The following is a 19,510-nucleotide window of genomic DNA, read 5'->3' on the forward strand; positions in this document are numbered from 1 at the left end:
TATACACCTTATATCAAGGAACGGAGGGAGTATTTCCTTATATCATGATAAATGTTTATTATTCATGCTAGAATTGTATTAACCGGAAACTTGATACATGTGTGGATACATAGACAAAACACTGTGTCCCTAGTAAGCCTCTACTAGACTAGCTCGTTAATCAAAGATGGTTAAGTTTCCTAACCATAGACATGTGTTGTCATTTGATGAATGGGATCACATCATTAGGATAATGATGTGATGGAAAAGACCCATCCGTTAGCTTAGCATAATGATCGTTCAGTTTTATTGCTATAGCTTTCTTCATGTCATATACATATTCCTTTGACTATGAGATTATGCAACTCCCGGGTACCAGAGGAATGCCTTGTGTGCTATCAAACGTCACAACGTAACTGGGTGATTATAAAGATGCTCTACATGTATCTCTGAAGGTGTTTATTGGGTTGGCATAGATCGAGATTAGGATTTATCACTCCGAGTATCGGAGAGGTATCTCTGGGCCCTCTCGGCAATGCACATCATAATAAGCCTTGCAAGCAATGTGACTAATGAGTTAGTTGTGGGATGATGCATTACGGAACGAGTAAAGAGACTTTCCGGTAACGAGATTGAACTAGGTATGAAGATACCGACGATCGAATCTCGAGCAAGTAACATACTGATGACAAAGGGAATAACGTATGTTGTCATTACGGTACGACCGATAAAGATCTTCGTATAATATGTGGGAACCAATATGAGCATCCAGGTTCCGCTGTTGGTTATTGACCGGAGAGGTGTCTCGTTCATGTCTACATAGTTCTTGAACCCGTAGGGTCCGCACGCTTAACGTTCAATGACGATTTTGTATTATATGAGTTATGTGATTTGGTGACCGAATGTTGCTCGGAGTCCCGGATGAGATCACGGAGATGACGAGGAGTCTCAAAATGGTCGAGAGGTAAAGATTCATATATTGGAAGGTTATATAGGGACACCGGAATGGTTCCGAGGTTCGGGGATTTTTCGGAGTACCGGGAGGTTATCGGAACCCCCCGGGAAAGTTAATGGACCTCATGGGCCATAGAGGAGAAGAGGAGGCAGGCAACGGGAGGTGGTGCGCCCCCCCCCCCCCTTGCCCAATCCGAATTGGACAACGGGTGGGGGGTGCGGCCCCCCCTTTCCTTCTCCCTCTCCCCTCTTTCCCCTTTCCCCCTCCGTTGGGAGGAAGGGGGGCGAATCCTACTAGGAGTGGAGTCCTAGTAGGACTCCCCCCTTGGCGCGCCTCCCCCTCTCCTTTATATACGGGGGCGGGGCGCACACCAAGAATTCTCTTAGCCGTGTGCGGTGCCCCCCTCCACAGTTTACTCCTCCAGTCATAGCGTCGTAGTGCTTAGGCAAAGCCCTGCGCGGATCACATCACTATCACCGTCACCACGTCGTCGTGCTGACGGAACTCTCCCTCGACCCTCTAGTGGATCAAGAGTTCGAGGGATGTCATCGAGCTGAACGTGTGCTGAACACGGAGGTGCCGTACGTTCGGTACTTGGATCGGTTGGATCGCGAAGACGTTCGACTACATCAACCGCGTTAACCTAACGCTTCCGCTTTCGGTCTACGAGGGTACGTGAACACACTCTCCCCTCTCGTTGCTATGCATCTCCTAGATAGATCTTGCATGATCGTAGGAAATGTTTTGAAATTGCATGCTACGTTCCCCAACAGTGGCATCCGAGCCAGGTCTATGTGTAGATGATATGCACGAGTAGAACACAAAGAGTTGTGGGCGGTGATAGTCATACTGCTTACCACCAACATCTTATTTTGATCCGGCGGTATTGTTGGATGAAGCGGCCCTGACCAACCTTACACGACCACGTTCATGAGATTGGTTCCACCGATGGACATGCAACTAGTTTTGCATAAAGGTGGCTGGCGGGTGTCTGTTTCTCCAACTTTAGTTGAATCGAATTTGACTACGGTCAGTCCTTGTTGAAGGTTAAAACAACATACTTGACGAAACACCGTTGTGGTTTTGATGCGTAGGTAAGAACGGTTCTTACTAGAAGCCCATAGCAGCCACGTAAAACTTGCAACAACAAAGTAGAGGACGTCTAACTTGTTTTTGCAGGGCATGTTTGTTGGGGAACGCAGTATTTCAAAAAATTCCTACGATCACGCAAGATCTATCTAGGAGATGCATAGCAACGAGATGGGAGAGTGTGTCCACGTACCCTCGTAGACCGAAAGCGGAAGCATTTAGTAACGCGGTTGATGTGGTCGAACGTCTTCATGATTCAACCGATCCAAGTACCGAATGTACGGCACCTCCGTGTTCAGCACACGTTCAGCACGATGACGTCCCTTGAGCTCTTGATCCAGTTGAGGACGAGGGAGAGTTCTGTCAGCACGACGGCGTGGCAACAGTGATGATGAAGTTACCGGCGCAGGGCTTCGCCTAAGCACTACGATGATATGACCGAGGTGTGTAACTGTGGAGGGGGCCACCGCACACGGCTAAGACAAATCTTGGTGTGTCTTTGGGGTGCCCCCTTCCCACGTATATAAAGGAGGGACAGAGAGAGGCCGACCCCCTAGGGGCGCGCCAAGAGTATGGAGTCCTACTAGGACTTCCAAGTCCTAGTAGGAATCCCTTTCCTTTTCGGAGTAGGAGAGAAGGAAAGAGGGAAAGAGAGAGGGAGTAGGAAAAGGCAAGGGGGGCGCCGCCCCCTTCCCCTAGTCCAATTCGGACCCATGGGGGGGCGCACCACCCCCCTTGGCCTGCCTCCTCTTTTCCCGTTTGGCCCAATAAGGCCCATTACTTCTCCCGGTGAATTCCCGTAACTCCCCGGTACTCCGAAAAACACTCGAATCACTCGGAACCTTTCGGATGTCCGAATATAGCCTTCCAATATATTAATCTTTACCTCTCAACTATTTCGAGACTCCTCGTCATATCCGTGATCTCATTCGGGACTCCGAACAAACTTCGGTCATCAAATCACATAACTCATAATACAAATCGTCATCGAAAGTTAAGCGTGCGGACCCTACGGGTTCGAGAACTATGTAGACCGAGACACATCTCCGGTTAATAACCAATAGCGGAACCTGGATTCTCATACTGGCTCCTACATATTCTACAAAGATCTTTATCGGTCAAACCGCATAACAACATACGTCATTCCCTTTGTCATCGGTATGTTACTTGCCCGAGATTTGATCGTCGGTATCATCATACCTAGTTCAATCTCATTACCGGCAAGTCTCTTTACTCGTTCCGTAATGCATCATCCCACAACTAACTCATTAGTCACATTGCTTGCAAGGCTTATAGTGATGTGCATTACCGAGAGGGCCCAGAGATACCTCTCTGATACACCGAGTGACAAATCCTAATCTTGATCTATGCCAACCCAACAAACACCTTCGGAGACACCTGTAGAGCATCTTTACACCCAGTTACCTTGTGACGTTTGATAGCACACAAGGTGTTCCTCCGGTATTCGGGAGTTGCATAATCTCATAGTCAGAGGAATATGTATAAGTCATGAAGGAAGCAATAGCAATAAAACTAAACGATCATAATGCTAAGCTAACGGATGGGTCTTGTCCATCACATGATTCTCAAATGATGTGATCCCGTTGATCAAATGACAGCACATGTCTATGGTTAGGAAACATAACCATCTTTGATTAACGAGCTACTCAAGTAGAGGCATACTAGGGACACTCTGTTTTGTCTATGTATTCACACATGTACTAAGTTTCCGGTTAATACAATTCTAGCATGACTAATAAACATTTATCATGATATAAGGAAATATAAATAACAACTTTATTATTGCCTCTAGGGCATATTTCCTTTGGTCTCCCACTTGCACTAGAGTCAATAATCTAGTTCACATCGCCATGTGATTCAAACACCAATAGTTCACATCACCATGTAATTAACACCCATAGTTCACATCGCCATGTGACCAACACCCAAAGGGTTTACTAGAGTCAATAATCTAGTTCACATCGCCATGTGATTAACACCCAAAGAGTACTAAGGTGTGATCATGTTTTGCTTGTGAGAGAAGTTTAGTCAACGGGTCTGTCACATTCAGAGCCGTATGTATTTTGCAAATTTTCTATGTCTACAATGCTCTACATGGAGCTACTCTAGCTAATTGCTCCCACTTTCAATATGTATCCAGATTGAGACTCAGAGTTATCTGGATCGGTGTAAAAGCTTGCATCGACGTAACTCTTTACGACGAACTCTTTATTACCTCCATAATCGAGAAATATTTCCTTAGTCCTCTTAGGTAACTAAGGATAACTTTGACCGCTGTCCAGTGATCCACTCCTAGATCACTATCGTACCCCCTTGCCAAACTCATGGCAAGGTACACAACAGGTTTGTTACACAGCATGGCATACTTTATAGAACCTATGGCTGAGGCACAGGGAATGACTTTCATTCTCTCTCTATCTTCTGCCGTGGTCGGGTTTTGAGTCTTACTCAACTTCATACCTTACAACTCAGGCAAGAACTCCTTCTTTGACTGATCCATTTGGAACTCTTTCAAAATCTTTTCAAGGTATGTACTCGTCGAAAGTCTTATCAAGCGTCTTGAGCTATCTTTATAGATCTTGATGCCCAATATGTAAGTAGCTTTACCAAGGTCTTTCTTTGAAAAACTCCTTTCAAATACTCCTTTATGCTTTCCAGAAAATTCTACATCATTTCCGATCAACAATATGTCATTCACATATACTTATCAGAAAGGTTGTAGTGCTCCCACTCACTTTCTTGTAAATATAGGCTTCACCGCAAGTCTGTATAAAACTATATGCTTTCATTAACTCATCAAAGCGTATATTCCAACTCTGAGATGCTTGCACCTGTCCATAGATGGATCGCTGGAGCTTGCACACTTAGTTAGCACCTTTAGGATTGAGAAAACCTTCTGGTTGCATCATATACAACTCTTCTTTAATAAATCCATTACGGAATGCAGTTTTGACATCCATTTGCCAATTTCATAAAATGCGGCAATTGCTAACATGATTCGGACAGACTTTAAGCATCGATACAAGTGAGAAAATCTCATCGTAGTCAACGCCTTGAACTTGTCGAAAAAACTTTTTGCTACAATTCGAGCTTTGTAGATAGTAACACTACTGTCAGCGTCCATCTTCCTCTTGAAGATCCATTTATTCTCAATGGCTCGCCGATCATCGGGCAAGTCAATCAAAGTCCATACTTTGTTCTCATACATGGATCCTATCTCAGATTTCATGGCCTCAAGCCATTTATCGGAATCTGGGCTCATCATCGCTTCCTCATAGTTTGTAGGTTCGTCATGGTCTAGTAACATGACTTCTAGAACAGGATTACCGTACCACTCTGGTGCGGACCGTACTCTGGTTGACCTACGAGGTTCGGTAGTAACTTGATCTGAAGTTTCATGATCATCATCAATAACTTCCTCACTAATTGGTGTAGGCATCACTGGAACTGATTTCTGTGATGAACCATTTTCCAATTCGAGAGAAGGTACAATTACCTCATCAAGTTCTACTTTCCTCCCACTCACTTCTTTCGAGAGAAACTCCTTCTCTAGAAAGGATCCATTCTTAGCAAGAAATGTCTTGCCTTCGGATCTGTGATAGAAGGTGTACCCAACAGTTTCTTTTGGGTATCCTATGAAGACGCACTTCTCCGATTTGGGTTCGAGCTTATCAGGTTGAGGCTTTTTCACATAAGCATCGCAGCCCCAAACTTTAAGAAACGACAACTGAGGTTTCTTGCTAAACCATAGTTCATACGGTGTCGTCTTAACAAATTTAGACGGTGCCCTATTTAACGTGAATGCAGCTATCTCTAATGCATAACCCCAAAACGATAGTGGTAAATCGGTAAGAGACATCATAAATCGCACCATATCTAATAAAGAACGGTTACGATTTTCGAACACAGCATTATGCTATGGTGTTCCAGGTGGCATGAGTTTGTGAAACTATTCCACATTATTTTAATTGAAGGCCAAACTCGTAACCCAAATATTCGCCTCAGCGATCAGATTGTAGAAACTTTATTTTCTTGTTACGATGATTCTCCACTTCACTCTAAAATTCTTTGAACTTTTCAAATGTTTCAGACTTGTGTTTCATCAAGTAGATATACCCATATCTACTCAAATCATCCGTGAAGGTTAGAAAATAACGATACCCGCCGCGAGCCTCAACACTCATCGGACTGCATACATCAGTATGTATTATTTCCAATAAGTCAGTGGCTCGCTCCATTGTTCCGGAGAACGTAGTCTTAGTCATCTTGCCCATAAGGCATGGTTCGCAAGCATCAAGTGATTCATAATCAAGTGAATCCAAAAGCCCATCAGCATGGAGTTTCTTCATGCGCTTTACACCAATATGACCTAAACGGCAGTGCCACAAATATGTTGCACTATCATTATTAATTTTGCATCTTTTTGGCATCAATATTATGAATATGTGTATAACCACGATCGAGATTCAACAAACCATTCATATTGGGTGTATGACCATTGCAGATTTTATTCATGTAAAGAGAACAACAATTATTCTCTGACTTAAATGAATAACCGTATTGCAACAAACATGATCCAATCATATTCATGCTCAACGCAAACACCAAATAACATTTATTTAGGTTCAACACTAATCACGAATGAAGAGGGAGTATGCGATGGTGATCTTATCAACCTTGGAATTGCTTCCAACATACATTGTTACCTCGCCCTCAACTAGTCTCTGTTCATTTTGTAACTCCTGTTTCGAGTTACTAATCTTAGCGACTGAACCGGTATCAAATACTCAGGGGTTACTATGAACACTAGTAAAGTACACATTAATAACATGTATATCAAATATACCTTTGTTTACTTTGCCATCCTTCTTATCCGCCAAATATTCGGGGCAGTTCCGCTTCAAGTGACCATTTCCTTTGCAGTAGAAGCACTCGGTTTCAGGCTTGGGTCTAGCTTTGGGCTTCTTCATGGGAGTGGCAACTTGCTTGCCATTCTTCTTGAAGTTCCCTTTCTTTCCCTTGCCGTTTTACTTGAAACTAGTGGTATTGTTAACCATCAACACTTGATGCTCTTTCTTGATTTCTACCTTCGCGATTTTAGCTTCGCGAAGAGCTCGGGAATCGTTTTTGTCATCCCTTGCCTATTATAGTTCATCACAAAGTTCCAGTAACTTGGAGATAGAGACTAGAGAACTCTGTCAATCACTATCTTATCTGGAAGATTAACTCCCACCTGATTCAAGCGATTGTAGTAGTCTGACATTCTGAGCACATGCTCACTGGTTGAGCTATTCTCCTCCATCCTGTAGGCAAAGTACTTGTCAGAGGTCTCATACCACTCGACTCGGGCATGAGTCTGAAATACCAATTTCAGCTTTTGGAACATCTTAGATGCTCTGTGGCGTTCAAAATGTTTTTGAAGTCCCCGTTCTAAGCCGTAAAGCATGGCGCACTAAACTATCAAATAGTCATCATACCGAGCTTGCCAAACGTTCATAACGTCTGAATCTGCTCCTGCAATAGGTCCGTCACCTAGCGGTGCATCAAGGACATAATTCTTCTGTGCAATAATGAGGATAATCCTCAGATCACGGACCTAGTCCGCATCATTGCTACTATCATCTTTCAACTTATTTTTCTCTAGGAACATATCAAAAATAAACGGGGAGCTGCATCACAAGCTATTGATCTACAACATAGATATGCAAATACTATCAGGACTAAGTTCATGATAAGTTAAAGTTCAATTAATCATATTACTTAAGAACTCCCACTTAGATAGACATCCCTCTAGTAATCTAAATGATCACGTGATCCATATCAACTAAACCATGTCCGATCATCACGTGAGATGGAGTAGTTTTCAATGGTGAACATCTCTATGTTGATCATATCTACTATATGATTCACGTTCGACCCTTCGGTCTTAGTGTTCCGAGGCCATATCTGCATATGCTAGGCTCGTCAAGTTTAACCTGAGTATTCTGCACGTGCAAAACTGGCTTGCACCCGTTGTATGTGAACGTAGAGCTTATCACACCCGATCATCACGTGGTGTCTGATGGTAGCTGGAACTACGTCGGTATTTCCCTGGAGAGGGAGGGATGATGTAGCACAGCGACAGTAGGTATTTCCATCAGTTATGAAACCAAGGTTATCGAACCAGTAGGAGAACCAAGCAACACAACGTAAACAACCCCTACACACAAATAACAACACCTCGCGACCCGACATGTTAAAGGGGTTGTCAATCCCTTTCGGGTAACGGCAACAGAAATTGCGTGTTGATGGGAGAAAGTTGTAATAGATTGAAATAATAGATCGCAAATAAAATAAAACGTAGCAAAGTATTTTTGTAATTTTGGTTTAATAGATCTGAATAAAAATGCAAAGGAAAAGTAGATCGCAAGCAAATATATGAGAAAGAAGACCCAAGGGCCCTAGGTTTCACTAGTGGCTTCTCTCGAGGAAAATAGCAAACGGTGGGTAAAGAAATTACTGTTGGGCAATTGATAGAACTTCAAATAATTATGACGATATCCAGGCAATGATCATTACATAGGCATCACGTCCAAGATTAGTAGACCGACTCCTACCTGCATCTACTACTATCACTCCACACATCGACCGCTATCCAGCATGCATCTAGTGTATTAAGTTCATGGAAAAACAGAGTAATGCAATAAGAACGATGACATGATGTAGACAAGATCCATTTATCTATATGGCGGTAGATATAGATCTCGTCTTTTTATCCTTAGTAGCAACGATACATACGTGTCAGTTCCCTTTCTGTCACTGGGATCAAGCACCGTAAGATCGAACCCACTACCGGGCACCTCTTCCCATTGCAAGATAAATAGATCAAGTTGGCCAAACAAAACCAAATATCGGAGAAGAAATACGAGGCTATAAGAGATCAAAGAAACTCAAATAACTTTCATGGATATAAAAATATGACTGATCATAAACTCGAAGTTCATCATATCCCAACAAACACACCGCAAAAGAGTTACATCATATGGATCTCCAAGAGACCATTGTATTGAGAATTCATCGAGAGAGAGAAAGCCATCTAGCTACTAACTACACACCCGAAGGTCTACAAAGAACTACTCACACATCATCGGAGAGGCACTAATGGAAGTGGTGAACCCCTCCGTGATGGTGTCTAGATTGGATCTGGTGGTTCTGGACTCTGCGGCGGCTGGATGAATATTTTGTCCACGCTTCTAGGGTTTCTAGAATATTGTGGTATTTATAGAGCAAAGAGGTGGTTCGGGGGGTACCCGAGGTGGGCACAACCCACCAGGGCGCGCCCGGGTGGGTTGTCCCCTCCTCGGGACTCCCTGAGGGAGTCCTGGACTAAGGGGTCCTTGGGCGTCCGGCCTGATAGCCATGGGCCGGACTGATGGGCCGTGAAGATACAAAGACCAAAGACTCTACCCGTGTCCGGATGGGACTCTCCTTGGCGTGGAAGGCAAGCTTGGCGACCAAATATGAAGATTCCTTTCTCTATAACCGACTTTATCTAACCCTAGTTCCCTCCGGTGTCTATATAAACCGGAGGGCTAGGTCTGTAGAGGCGAACAATCATAATCGTAGTCATACAGGCTAGACTCCTAGGGTTTTAGCCATTACGATCTCGTGGTAGATCAACTCTTGTAATACTCGTATTCATCAATATCAATCAAGTAGGAAGTAGGGTATTACCTCCATAGAGAGGGCCCGAACCTGGGTAAACATTGTGTCCCCCGTCTCCTGTTACCATCGACCTTAGACGCACAGTTCGGGACCCCCTACCCGAGATCCGCCTGTTTTGACATCGACATTGGTGCTTTCATTGAGAGTTCCGCTGTGACATCGAAAGATAGGATCAATGGCTCGCCTTGTTCTCAAGGACAATGTCACCTCCGGACGAGCACTGGCCCCAGGCCAAACCCTCCGGCTGGGCGGCTTTACCATGACCGTCCGTTCGGCCGTTAAGCCGACGATGACTTCTCGGGTCATCGAAAATCCCCTCCATGTTGACTCCAAATACTCCAAGCAGATGGATCCGGCGGAGTTGTCGTCTTTAAACGAGCTCCTAGATCGCATCGCCGCCCTCACTATGATCAGATTGTGCTTAAACCCGACCAGAGAGAAATTAAAACTCCACCGATCACCCATCAGATAGCGGTATTAGAGGAGCAAGACGACAACTCTTCCCTCTATACTGAGGATGAACTATGTTCGGATCTCCGAGCTTGAAGAGCCGGACACCTGCCTGCAGAAAGACACGTCCTGTCCTCCGAACATAGAATCGGACGACAAGCCTAAAAAATCAGTTGACATCCCAGAGCCCGAACTATTAAGTTCAGAAGTTCTTTAGACTCCGGATCTCAAATTGGGTCAGGATTCTGATTTAAAACCACCCACCCACCCAGATATTAGCGCTCTCATGGGCATACAACAGCAGTCTCAGGAAACGGTCCATCACTTCTGGGCCAGATTCCTCCTTGTCAAAGACAAGATTAAAGATTGTCGCGACGGAGACGCGATCTCAGCATTCCGCAACTATTGCACGGATGAAGGAATCCTCAACGCCATCAACCGCCGTCGCATATCACACTTCGCAGACTTGGCAACCATAGTACACAAGTACTGCGCAATGGAAAGCGCCTGGAAAACTCAGGCAGCCCGCTGGGAACCGCCGGTCAGGAGGCGCGATGCGCGGGAAAAATCACGCTTGACGTGGTATTCGGCACACCGGAGAACTATCGGTCCGAAGAAATAACCTTACAAGTGGCCGCTTTCAACAGTGGATATCACGCCCTATTGGGGCGAGATGCATTTACACGCTTCCAAGCTATACCTCACTACGGGTATATGAAGCTCAAGATGCCCAGGCCCAACGGCATAATCACTCTCGCAAGTGATCCGGACATAGCACTCCGCGCCGAAAATAAAACCGCATCCCTGGCCCTTGAGGCATTATTTGAAGCCCTCACGGCCGAAGAATTAACCGCATTGCGCTCCACGGTGGATAGGGACGATGTAATCCTGGACAAACGACCCAAATGGACCTCCTTCAAACTAGCAGAAGAAATAGTCAAATTCCAAGTCCACCCAATGGACCCTAAGAAGACAGCATCTATCGAAGCACAACTAGACCCAACGGTTGATGCCGCGCTACGAGAGTTTCTGCGCGAGAACTGGGATATATTCGCCTGGCACCCTTCCGATATGCCAGGAATCCCACGCAGGTTGGCTAAACACAACCTCAATATATTGAAGGGATATAAACCGGTCAAGCAAACATTGCGGCGCTTTTCCTAACCCAAACGTCAAGCTATGGGAGAAAAGCTAGCCAAGCTAATCGAGGCCGGATTCATAAGAGAAATAAAGCACCCGGACTGGCTAGCAAACCCGGTGATGGTACCAAAGAAGGATAAATCTTGGCGCCTGTGCGTCGATTTCAAAGACCTCAATAAAGCCTGCCCTAAGGATCCCTTCCCCCTCCCCCGCATCGACCAGATCATTGATGCTACCGTAGGACACGACTCACTGTGTTTCCTGATACGTCTCCAACGTATCTATAATTTATGAAGTATTCATGCTATTATATTATCTGTTTTGGATGTTTATGGGCTTTACTAAACACTTTTATATTATTTTTGGGACTAACCTATTAACCGGAGGCCCAGCCCAAATTGTTGTTTTCTTGCCTATCTCAGTGTTTCGAAGAAAAGGAATATCAAATGGAGTCCAAACGGAATGAAACCTTCGGGAGAGTTATTTTTGGAACGGAAGCAATCCAGGAGACTTGGAGTAGACGCTAGGGAAGCTTCGAGGAAGCCACGAGGCAGGGAGGCGTGCCCTACCCCCTGGGCGCGCCCCCCACCCTCGTGGGCTCCTCGTGGCTCCCTTGACCGACTTCTTTCGCCTATATATATCCATATACCCTAAAAACATCGGGGAACAGAATAGATCGGGTGTTCCGCCGCCGCAAGCCTCTGTAGCCACCAAAAACCAATCGGGACCCTGTTCCGGCACCCTGCCGGAGGGGGGATCCCTCACCGGTGGCCATCTTCATCCCGGCGCTCTCCATGACGAGGAGGGGGCAGCACCCTCGGGGCTGAGGGTATGTACCAGTAGCTATGTGTTTGATCTCTCTCTCTCTCGTGTTCTTGATTTGGCACGATCTTGATGTATCGCGAGCTTTGCTATTATAGTTGGATCTTATGATGTTTCTCCCCCTCTACTATCTTGTAATGGATTGAGTTTTCCCTTTGAAGTTATCTTATCGGATTGAGTCTTTAAGGATTTGAGAACACTTTATGTATGTCTTGCATGTGCCTATCTGTGGTAAAAATGGGATATTCACGTGATCTACTTGATGTATGTTTTGGTGATCAACTTGCGGGTTCAGTGACCTTGTGAACTTAGCATAGGGGTTGGCACACGTTTTCGTCTTGACTCTCCGGTAGAAACTTTGGGGCACTCTTTGAAGTACTTTGTGTTGGTTGAATAGATGAATCTGAGATTGTGTGATGTATATCGTATAATCATACCCATGGATACTTGAGGTGACATTGGAGTATCTAGGTGACATTAGGGTTTTCGTAGATTTGTGTCTTAAGGTGTTATTCTAGTACGAACTCTATGATAGATCAAACGGAAAGAATAGCTTCGTGTTATTTTACTACGGACTCTTGAATAGATTGATCAGAAATAATAACTTAGAGGTGGTTTCGTACCCTACCATAATCTCTTCGTTTGTTCTCTGCTATTAGCAACTTTGGAGTGACTCTTTGTTGCATGTTGAGGGATAGTTATATGATCCAATTATGTTATTATTGTTGAGAGAACTTGCACTAGTGAAAGTATGAACCCTAGGCCTTGTTTCAACGCATTGCAATACCGTTTACGCTCACTTTTATCGCTTGTTACCTTGCTGTTTTTATATTTTCAGATTACAAAAACCTATATCTACCATCCATATTGCACTTGTATCACCATCTCTTCGCCGAACTAGTGCACCTATACAATTTACCATTGTATTGGGTGTGTTGGGGACACAAGAGACTCTTTGCTATTTGGTTGCAGGGTTGTTTGAGAGAGACCATCTTCAACCTACGCCTCCTACGGATTGATAAACCTTAGGTCATCCACTTGAGGGAAATTTGCTACTGTCCTACAAACCTCTGCACTTGGAGGCCCAACAACGTATACAAGAAGAAGGTTGAGTAGTAGACATCAAGCTCTTTTCTGGCGCCGTTGTCGGGGAGGTGAGTGCTTGAAGGTATATCTTTAGATCTTGCAATCGAATCTTTTAGTTTCTTGTTTTATCACTAGTTTAGTCTATAAAAGTAAACTACAAAAAAATGGAATTGAGGATGCCTCATATGCTTCATCTTTTTAATGTCTTTCGTGAAAATAAGGATTCCGATAATTGTGCTCAACTACTAGAAGAAGAATGAATTAGAATGTTTGGTACTAAATATTTGAATGATGATCATGATTGCAATGTTGTTAGTATGAATTCTTTGAATACCCATGATGCTAATTATATGCAAAGCCACAAGCTTGGGGATGCTATGTTTTATGAAGATGATATTTTTAGTCCCCCAAGTTTTGATGAGAAAAATATATTATGATGATAGCATGCCTCCTATTTATGTTGATTATTGTGATGACACATATGCTACAAAGAATAAAGATAACCATGAAACTTGTCATCATGATTTTAATTTTCAATTGGATTATGCTTCACATGATAGTTATTTTGTTGAGTTTGCTCCCACTACTATTGATGAGAATAAATTTTCTTATGTGGAGAGTAGTAAAATTTCTATGCAAGTAGATCATGAAAAGAATGCTTTATGTGCTGGTTATATGGTTGAATTAATTCATGATGCTACTGAAAATTATTATGAGAGAGGATCATATGCTTCTACATATTGCAATAATATCAAGTTTCCTCTCTATGTCCTTAAAGTTTTAAAGTTATGCTTGTTTTGCCTTCCTATGCTAGTTGATTATTGTTCCCATAAATTGTTTGCTCACAAAATCCCAATGCATAGGAAGTGGGTTAGACTTAAATGTGCTAGTCATATTCTTCATGATGCTCTCTTTATGTTTCAATTCTTATCTTTTATGTGAGCATCATTGAAATCATCATGCCTAGCTAGAGGCGTTAAACGTTAGCGCTTGTTGGGAGGCAACCCAACTTTATTTTTGTTCCTTGCTTTTTGTTCCTGTTTAGTAATAAATAATTCATATAGCCCCTTGTTAGATTTGGTTTTATGTTTTAATTAGTGTTTGTGCCAAGTAAAACCTATAGGATCTTCTTGGATGATAGTTATTTGATCTTGCTGAAAAAGTCAGAAACTTTCTGCTCACGAAAACAATTGTTACAAATCACCAGAAAGTGATAAAATACTGATTCCAATTGCAGTAGATCAATAAACAAATTATCTAGGTCTTCCTATTTTGGTAGATTTTTATGATTTCCAGAAGTTTACGTTTGATACATATTACTACAGACTGCTCTGTTTTTGACAGATTCTGTTTTCATTGTGTTGTTTGCTTATTTTGATGAATCTATGAGTAGTATTGGAGGGTATGAATCATAGAGAAGTTAGAATACAGTAAATATTACACAAATATAAATAAATAATGAGTTCATTACAGTACCTTTAAGTGGTGGTTTGTTTTCTTTCACTAACGGAGCTCATGAGATTTTCTGTTGAGTTTTGTGTCGTGAAGTTTTCAAGTTTTGGGTAAAGATTCGATGGACTATGGAAAAAGGAGTGGCAAGAGCCTAAGCTTGGGGATGCCCAAGGCACCCCAAGGTAATATTCAAGGACAACCAAGAGCCTAAGCTTGGGGATGCCCCGATGGCATCCCCTCTTTCGTCTTCGTTCATCGATAACTTTACTTGGAGCTATATTTTTATTCACCACATGATATGTGTTTTGCTTGGAGCGTCATTTTATTTTGTTAGTATTTACTTGCTGTTATTTATAATAATTTTTTGCATCTCTATTTTCAATAAAAATGTCAAGGATAGCCTTTACCATGCTTATTTTGCAAGTATACATGTTGCTGTTTCAAAACAGAAAGTTTACCGCTGTTGCAAAAATTCCCTAGAAAAGGCAAAATATGATAAAATGTTGAAACTTTTTTATTACTGAGCTCTGATAAAATGTCTACAGTGTGGTAGAATTTCATAATGTTTGGAGTTGGGGAAGTATGATGAATCTTGCATTCTTTACAGACTGTACTGTTTTCGTAAATTGTTGTTATGTTTGCATTGTTTGCATATGTTTGCTTGTTTAATGATTCTATTTGAGGATAGGAGTATTAAATATGCAGAGGCATTTAGTATGCAATATTGAATAATAATTTTAGTGATTTGTTACAGTAGAAAATGATAAGGTTTTTGCATTGGTTTATACTAACTTATCTCACGAGTTCTTGTTGAGTTTGGTGTGGATGAAGCTTTCAAGATTTAGGAAACCGTGATATGAGAGGAATTAAGGAGACACAAAATCTCAAGCTTGGGGATGCCCAAGGCACCCCAATATAATATTCCAAGAAGTCTCAAGCATCTAAGCTTGGGGATGCCCCGGTAGGCATCCCACCTTTCTTCTTCAACAATTATCGGTTAGTATCGGTTGAGCCTAAGTTTTTGCTTCTTCACATGATGAGTGCTACCCTTGAAATGTCGTTTTACTTTGTTTTGCTTGCTGTTTGAATAATATCCCAAGATCTGAAATTCTTAAATGAGAGAGTCTTCACATAGCTACATAATTATTTAACTACTCATTGATCTTCACTTATATCTTTTTGGAGTAGTTTGTCATTTACTCGTGTGCTTCACTTATATCCTATGAGTAAATAGTTGAATGAGCGAATATCATAAATCTGAAATTATATATGTTTCATATGCTTATCCCATGGGGAGTAATGATTTCACATATAAGAAGTAGAGGTGGTAAATTTATTGAAGGTTAGCAAACATTGTATTGGTCACTTGAACAATTCATGAAAGAATATTGAGGGAAGAGAGATTTCACATATAAATATACTATCTTGGACATATTTTATGATTGTGAGCACTCATTAAAATATGACATGCTAAAAGTTTGATGTTGGACAAGGAAGACAACGTAATGGGTTATGTTTTCTTATATCCGAAATAAAGTATATTGTCATGGATGATTCAACATGCTGAGCTTGCCTTTCCCCCTCATGCTAGCCAAATTCTTTGCACCAAGTAGAGATACTACTTGTGCTTCCAAACATCCCTTAAACTAGTATTGCCATGAGAGTCCACCATATCTACCTATGGATTGAGTAAGATCCTTCAAGTAAGTTGTCATCGGTGCATGCAATAAAAATTGCTCTCTAAATATGTATGATCTATTAGTGTGGAGAAAATAAGCTTTATACGATCTTGTGATGTGGAAGCAATAAAAGAGACGGACTGCATAATAAAGGTCCCTATCACAAGTGGCAATATAAAGTGACGTTCTTTCGCATTAAGATTTTGTGCATCCAACTATAAAAGCGCATGACAACCTCTGCTTCCCTCTGCGAAGGGCCTATCTTTTATTCTTGTCTTATACCTTATGCAAGAGTCATGGTGATCTTCACCGTTCCTTTTTACATTTTATCCTTTGGCAAGCACATTGTGTTGGAAAGATCCTGATATATATATATATCCATTTGGATGTAAGGCATCATGAACTATTATTGTTGACATTACCCTTGAGGTAAAAGGTTGGGAGGCGAATCTATAAGCCCCTATCTTTCTATGTGTCTGATTAAAACTTTGAACCCATAAATATCGCGTGAGTGTTAGCAATTGTGAAAGACTAAATGATAGTTGAGTATGTGAAGTTTGCTGAATCAAAGCTCTGACATAGACTCTTCCTGAAAATAAGATGAATTGTAAATGTCTGATGACTAATAACACGGTTTGTTAGTTTTCAAGAAAGATTATGATCTATACTTTAACATGTGAATAGTTTGTTACTTTCTCATGAAAAGTTTTATGAGATGAGCTACTGTTATGACATATAAGGATGCTAGAAAAGGTGATTGAAATTATCATTGATCAAACTTGTGCACCTGCTAGCATTCACACTTCATAAATTATCTCTTTTATCATTTACCTACTCGAGGACGAGCAGGAGTTAAGCTTGGGGATGCTGATACGTCTCCAATGTATCTATAATTTATGAAGTATTCATGCTATTATATTATCTGTTTTGGATGTTTATGGCCTTTACTAAACACTTTTATATTATTTTTGGGACTAACCTATTAACCGGAGGCCCAGACCAAATTGCTGTTTTCTTGCCTATTTCAGTGTTTCGAAGAAAAGGAATATCAAATGAAGTCCAAACGGAATTCGGGAGAGTTATTTTTGGAACGGAAGCAATCCAGGAGACTTGGAGTAGACGCCAGGGAAGCTTCAAGGAAGCCATGAGGCAGGGAGGCCCGCCTTACCCCCTGGGCGCGCCCCCACCCTCGTGGGCTCCTCGTGGCTCCCTTGACCGACATCTTTCGCCTATATATATCCATATACCCTAAAAACATCGGGGAACATAATAGATCGGGAGTTCCGCCGCCGCAAGCCTCTGTAGCCACCAAAAACCAATCGGGACCCTGTTCCGGCACCCTGCCGGAGGGGGGATCCCTCACCGGTGGCCATCTTCATCCCGGCGCTCTCCATGACGAGGAGGGAGTAGTTCACCCTCGGGGCTGAGGGTATGTACCAGTAGCTATGTGTTTGATCTCTCTCTCTCTCGTGTTCTTGATTTGGCACGATCTTGATGTATCGCGAGCTTTGCTATTATAGTTGGATCTTATGATGTTTCTCCCCCTCTACTCTCTTGTAATGGATTGAGTTTTCCCTTTGAAGTTATCTTATCGGATTGAGTCTTTAAGGATTTGAGAACACTTTATGTATGTCTTGCATGTGCTTATATGTGGTAACAATGGGATATTCACGTGATCTACTTGATGTATGTTTTGGTGATCAACTTGCGGGTTCAGTGACCTTGTGAACTTATGCATAGGGGTTGGCACACGTTTTCGTCTTGACTCTCCGGTAGAAACTTTGGGGCACTCTTTGAAGTACTTTGTGTTGGTTGAATAGATGAATCTGAGATTGTGTGATGTATATCGTATAATCATACCCACGGATACTTGAGGTGACATTGGAGTATCTAGGTGACATTAGGGTTTTGGTTGATTTGTGTCTTAAGGTGTTATTCTAGTACGAACTCTATGATAGATCGAACGGAAAGAATAGCTTCGTGTTATTTTACTACGGACTCTTGAATAGATTGATCAGAAATAATAACTTTGAGGTGGGTTCGTACCCTTCCATAATCTCTTCGTTTGTTCTCTGCTATTAGCGACTTTGGAGTGACTCTTTGTTGCATGTTAAGGGATAGTTATATGATCCAATTATGTTATTATTGTTGAGAGAACTTGCACTAGTGAAAGTATGAACCCTAGGCCTTGTTTCAACGCATTGCAATACCGTTTACGCTCACTTTTATCGCTTGTTACCTTGCTGTTTTTATATTTTCAGATTACAAAAACCTATATCTACCATCCATATTGCACTTGTATCACCATCTCTTCGCCGAACTAGTGCACCTATACACTTTACCATTGTATTGGGTGTGTTGGGGACACAAGAGACTCTTTGTTATTTGGTTGCACGGTTGTTTGAGAGAGACCATGTTCAACCTACGCCTCCCATGGATTGATAAACCTTAGGTCATCCACTTGAGGGAAATTTGCTACTGTCCTACAAACCTCTGCACTTGGAGGCCCAACAACGTCTACAAGAAGAAGGTTGTGTAGTAGACATCATTTCCTCGACGCGTATTCCGGATACCATCAAATCAAAATGAAGGAGTCCGATCAAACCGCAACAACATTCATTACCCCATATGGGCCATTCTACTTCAACACCATGCCCTTCGGGCTCAAAAACGCCGGGGCAACCTACCAACGCATGATTCAAACATGCCTGGAGAAACAGATCGGCAAGACAGTTGAAGCATACGTGGACGACGTCATCATCAAAACTAGGCACGTCGAGTCACGAATAGACGATTTATGTCTCACATTCGATAACCTCCGTGCATATGACATCAAGCTCAATCCGGAAAAGTGTGTTTTCGGCGTCCCCGCTGGAAAACTGCTGGGCTTCATCGTTTCCAATAGAGGAATTGAAGCAAATCCAGCCAAAATCCGAGCTTTGTCACAATTGGCTATGCCAACGGACCTTAAACAGGTCCAAAAACTCGCCGGATGCGTGGCTGCTTTAAGCCGCTTTATCTCCAGATTGGGAGAAAAGGCATTGCCACTCTATCCCCTTCTCCGGTGCACCGATCACTTCGAGTGGACGGATGCAGCAACGGCCGGACTGGAAAAAATAAAAGCCCTTCTTGC

Source organism: Aegilops tauschii, chromosome 3 (genome assembly GCF_002575655.3).
Source record: "Aegilops tauschii subsp. strangulata cultivar AL8/78 chromosome 3, Aet v6.0, whole genome shotgun sequence".
Taxonomy (NCBI): Eukaryota; Viridiplantae; Streptophyta; class Magnoliopsida; order Poales; family Poaceae; genus Aegilops; species Aegilops tauschii.